Source organism: Pteropus alecto, unplaced genomic scaffold (genome assembly GCF_000325575.1).
Source record: "Pteropus alecto unplaced genomic scaffold, ASM32557v1 scaffold14, whole genome shotgun sequence".
Lineage (NCBI taxonomy): Eukaryota > Metazoa > Chordata > Mammalia > Chiroptera > Pteropodidae > Pteropus > Pteropus alecto.
In genome coordinates this window covers 4,639,401-4,645,505 of record NW_006436810.1, presented here as the reverse complement: position 1 = coordinate 4,645,505, position 6,105 = coordinate 4,639,401, and positions in this window count along the sequence as shown.

The window sequence follows — 6,105 nt, the reverse complement described above, 5'->3', positions numbered from 1 at the left end:
TTGAAGCGGGTATAGAGCGTTTGGCTTCTGTGTGGTAGAGTTAAGAAATGAGTAATATGTCTCTTTTTATCTCATTAGTCTTCCCTAGTTCTCATGGTGAAATCCGCTAATGGCCAGCCCTGACAGGAGCAAGAACTCATTCCTCCTTTCCGAAGGGCACCCAATGGACGTTTCTCTGCCCAAAGAGGTTTTCACAAGAACCATGACAGTGCAGGGGTTCTGGTAGAGCTAGGTGGGAGGGGCTGTCTTAAACAGACTGGCCCAAGACAGGCTGGCAGACCTCAGAGCAAGACATTGCACAAAGGAGAGGAGAGCCACAGTGAGGAGGAAGATGAAGAACTGACCCAAATGGCACAAACAGCTCTAAATGAGGGCAGTCAGATAGGTCAAAGCCAGCCAATGTGCAAACGTCACGGCAAGATCAGACTTGGGTTGGGTAACACTTGGAACAAAGTAGTATTGGGGCAGGGGTCAATCGAGAACAAAGGGTTTAGCTATATTTGCTGGAGAGGAGGCAAGGATCTAAGCTCTGGGGAGAGAGACTGAGAAGAACCAAGCAGATTCTCAGAGCTCCAATCCTTGCTAGAGTCTGGGGTTCTAGACAGAGTGTCCAGGCTGAGAGCAAGCAAGCTGGGTGGTTAAGCAGATAGTCAATCTGATGGTTTGTGTTGAGAGGTGTCAGGACAGGGTAGGGAGGGTTCAGAAACGATGACTCAGGCTTCAGTGCTGGTGTAGCATGTTGACTCATAAAAATGCATTTAGGTGTCTGTCTCCCTTGCTAGACTGCAAACTCCTTCGGCAGAAGCCTCTTTGGATCTTCAGCATCCACAAAGCATCTCCACATAACAGGGGCTTTGTTCATGCCTCTTAATGAGTGAATAAGTGAACCAAAGTGAAAAACCAATGGATAAATGTGAAACCACTTGAATGTATAAGAACACAATTATATATAGCACTTTAAACATAGGCTTACAGCAGAATTCTGTTTTCAGATTATAAAGAGAATAATCTAATAATGACAGCAACATGCTTTTCTAAATATGAATACTGAAAGAATTAAAATATTACTGCAGTATTTTATCTTTTATAGATTCTCATACCACCTTGATGATTTTCTACCTGTCAACTCTACTGGGCATGAATTACAATCAGAAATAAAACTATAAAGAAGACAAATTTAGTGCTAACTATGGCCAGCAAAACATTTTTTTTTCATCCCAACATCTTGGGGACTCACCACCTATTATCTCATTCCTTTCTCAGGCTCTGTAAAAACTTGGATTTACCCTTCAATCTTTCCTTTCCCAGTCACCTCTCAAATAGGTTCAAATATTTATCCTTTCCTCTTCTCTTAGGCTCTCCTCTGTCTCTCTCTTTGCCTTCTTCTGATTCCTACTTCCAAAGATTTTCACTTTTATTTATTCATCTATCAGCCATTCACTCATTTATTCATTCAACAAACATTAATTAAGCTCTGTGACAAGTACTAATCCAGGTACTGAGTATGCAAAAGTTAAAAAGAGATCATCCTTGTCCTCCAGGATATCCCAGTAGTGGGGAAGACAGATTCATAAACACATACATGACGGAATAAGATACTCCACACTTTCTTTTTCCCTTGGAAGATTTCAATCTAGTTCTATCTAACACCATCTTGGAAAGGAGGAGGGGCTTCCTTTTCTTGTTATCACCACCTTGGCCTCCACCGCCTAGATGTAAAATAGATAAGGCCTGGGTAGGGTTTGGGGGAATATAGAAACCTAGCTCTACAGCAACATATTAAATGTATTGTCCAAAGACCAGCTGGCAATGAGGAGGACAACTAGGTGCTAAGTGACTTCCATGTACCCTACTGGACTGGAGGGCAGACAGTGTCTTCCCTGGTGGAGGCCTGTGGTTTCTTCTTCTCCTGCTCTCCATTTTTCTGGTACTTTCTCCCCTCCTCTGTCCTGCCCTTAGAGATGTATAATCTAATCTCTGAACTAAATTAGTCTTTGCAGGCAGAAAAACTTGCTCAACAAGTAGGCATCAAAATCTTTCTGACTTATACTAAGACCAGAGGATTTTCAAATATGTTCAGCCTTTGTTTTGGATGATTCATCGTCTAGCTGTCTAGTCCTGTGGGAGGGTGGGGTGGGGAGGGGTGATGGTTGCAGAGAGCAGGGGCATGTCCTCAGGATATAAGTAAAGAAATGTACTTACCTCAGAGACAGAAATACATTTATTAATCTATTAATATATTAATAAATTAAAATATAATCCCTCTACCTTTTTAGTATAAACTGCTAAATAACATACTGCATTAAGTGAGAGAGACAGGAATTGGAATTGGAGGACACAGAAGCTGGGTCCCTAATGCAATCTGCCATGAGACAGAGCCTCAATCATACCCAGGACACTACTTCCATTTCTTTCCATACTTCCACATCTGTTTCATGCATAGCCAATACTTTCTCCTTAGCTATGTTTTTCTTAATCTCTACAACCTGGCTTCCATTTTCACTGCAGAACTGAACTAGGCTTTTAATGGTCACCATTTGCTTTCTGCCTGGCAAATCCAGGGGATATTTCTGAGTCTTCATTTTCCTTCATGTCTCTGAAGCTCTGGTCACTATGTCACATGGTCACTAGCACCACCTACAACATTTGCTTACCAATGAATCAGGAAGATTCTGAACAGTATTATCTTTAGTGGTTTGGTCGTGAAAATAATAGGTACTTAGAATGATTTCAGTATGTTTTTTCAAGCTATAGTCTCTTCCTATATGCCTTCCTGGTGGGGACAAGAAATAAAGAAGTCATCTCTCATGTCTGATGATCATTGGTATGCAGAAAAATCTCTTGGAGCCCAAGACTTGTATTCTAATCCCGGTGCTATTATCTGTTATCCCATGCAGCCTTGGCAAATTACTCTGTGACTCTGATTTTAAGACAGAAGTGATTGTAGTGATGAATAGAGGGATCGCATGTGGGCAGTGGCCAACAAAGCTGATGCCCCACTGAACTGTATTGAGGCACCTGGGCCAGAAGGAGCCTACACAGCTGTTCCTAGGACAAGGCCACACCAGCCAAGGGTGAACCAATACACAGTACACCATAGGGCCTTAGGAGCTGCTGCAATAAAAGAGTCTCTCAGTACGACTATGCACTCAGGGCAAGGGCTGGGAAAGAGAACAGAGAGAGCCCAGAAGTGAAAAGGTGGGCTGTGTACCTAGACTTCAGTCAATTGTTCCACCTACTGTTGCCTGTGAGACCAGCCTGGCAGACATTGAATGGAAGCTCCTACAAGAAATACACAGGCTTCAGTTTTCAATTCTTTGGTAGGCTTGCTTTCACCACTGCCGTAGTAAAAACACACCAAATTTCCAACACTTTTCTCCTTAATTAAACAGACTCACTCCTCTTGCTTGCATGAGGAAGAAAAAGAACTCTTTTTTAGCTGAACACAGCTGGCTCACTTAAAGTTTCATTAAGACTCATTTTTACTAGTTAACACATCAGTTTCCATATAATGAAATAACTTCGCAAAAATCTAAAGCATGAATATTATTATAATTGACCAACAATAGTAATTTCTTTCGTTCCTTTGCCTTTCCTTGTTCATAAATTGAAGGGCTTTTTTTGTTTTTGTTTTTTTTACTACTACTGTCTTTTCCTTTTTGCCTCTTAAGCCATAACAATGGATATTCCACCTGCAAGGCTAACTCAGTGCTCAGAGCTCTTCGGTCTACACTCACCAGCAGAGTTCCCTCATGCTCAGGACTGGAGCTCTGATGTGCACATTGATGGCACCCACTACGCTGGTGCTTGTTCTCCAATGTTGCCCTAGTCTTGCAGCCAAGGACCTTCAGGACACCTTGGATTCACCTGTGTCCAGGCTCTTACTGGAGGATTCAATTCTGGAGGAGAAAGGAAAGTGAAAGGGGCATCTATGAATGGTCTGTCCTGAACTAGAGTCTCTGCTGGTGTTTTATAATTGCTGGTCCTTACCATAAACCACCTGGATATACGCTGTTATCCATGTTTTTCAAGTTACAGAACTGACACAGAGGAAAATGACATTATCAAAGGTCCCCTAGCTAATAGTGTACAATTAGTGTGGCCAAGTTACTTACTGTGATGTGTCTAACTCCCATGCTCATGAGTTTTTCCACCCTGCTACTTCTCTCAAAAGTTGAGCTTACAATCATTTATTGGTTTCACTCAAGAAAGGGGATCTATTTCTTTGCATTAAATTCAGAGTCCACATTTTTTTGAAGTATTAAAAGGGTTTGAAAACTTGATTAAAGTGCAAGACCAATTTGTCGAATTTAGTGACTACGTTTTGAGAGCTTACCCAATATTGGAAACTATTATAGGTCCTGGTTGGCAAAAACAATCAAGCATACTTCTGGTCATCAAAGAGATTGTCATCTTTTTTTTTTCTCCCTGATTCTAATCTCTCCAACTCATATTCTGCACCACTTAAATCCATGTGCATACTAAATAAACTTTTCTTAAGCACCTACTGGGTGCCATAATGTATACCTTATACTTGAGCTAACAAAGAGATTAAGACACCTCTAACCTCAAGGAGCCCACATTCAAGTCTTTCCCTTGTATAAAACCATTAATGCCTCCCTTATATCAACTACCTTGAACCCAACCTTTTCTGCAAAGCGCTTACTCCATTGCTCAATCCTCCTTTTCTACTTTCGATTCATAGACTAGGAGTGCCATACTGTTTGGTTGTTCTAATTGTCTCGTGTCTTGATTTTATCTCTGCAATGACACTATAATCTACTTAAGAGCAGAATCACTGCTTACAATCATTCTTTTCAGTCACACACAAGACATGGGATTACTTCTTTGGCTTTAAACCCAAAGAACCCTTTCATCTTGTGATGATTTAAAGGACTTTAAAAGACTTGTTGATTGATTTCAAGGATTAAATTCAACACCAGAGAATTTTTCTCCTAGTTAAAAATTCCACATAGTTCTTTATACAAAAATCATCACTGAGATTTATGATAAAAATTGAGTTTAAAAAAAAGATATTTGGGTGGAAAGAGGAGAGAAAACATTGCTCGTTGTATGACATCTAAAGTTTAATCTTGGTTCTTTTTAATTATCAACTATCATTTTAGCTTTTCTTTCACCCAGTTACATTTGTAATTTTGCCAACTGGGCCAAGACCATCTTCCTATTATTTTGTTATTTCAGAGAAATGTAAGGCCAAATTCTTGTGTAACTTTCTTATAATAACTATACCCTACGTTCATAATACTTAGCTTTTAAGTATGAAAGAAAATATCTTACTTTAGGCAAAGCTGGAGTGTAGGGCAGTAGTTATCCCTGTCTTATGTCCAAGCATGAGCCAACCTGCCATTAGAGTCAGCTGAGGGTGTCCAGATCTAGACCTGTATCTATCCACTGGGGCAGGTAGGCAGCCACTAATAAGTTTCTGCATCTGGGAAGTGCAATTTGTCCTTGCAGAATACGGCATCTGGAGAAGACAATGGATCTGACACCAGCAGGACGAAATAGTATCTACTTTCTAACACACAGTCATGGATAAATTGTGGTAACGGAGGGTCTAGGAGCAACTGAAAATAGAACTCCAGAGAAGTAGCTGGCACCGTAGAAGTTGGCCAATTGGTGAATAGGACCTAGTCCTTGGACTATTTGGAATAACATTTTATGCCAAACATCAATGATCCAGGGGAAAAGATTAAAAGCCCAACTAAACAAAACAGAGTCTGCAGTAAGAGTAACCTAGGGAATAAAGTAAGGTTGTCTTATAGGTGAAGTTAAGTGCTCTTCAGGACACCAGAAATTCAGACTCTGAATTTGGACTCCAGCTTCACTCTGGTAATTCTAATTCACAAAATAATAATAATGAGGACTCAAGACCCTACTCCTATAAGTACATTACATTCTAAGTGGAGCTTCTAAAGACCCCAGCAAGGATGTTTAGGGTCAAGTGCTAAGGTGGGAGATAGTTTCTGAGGCCCTCAATTCATGCTGCTTTTGCTTCATCCAAAGTCATGCACATTTAGTGGGTTCAGTTCACACCGAAGAGGTAGGCAGAATAGGATAGTGCAGGAGTCAGGGCCTTTGGAAGGT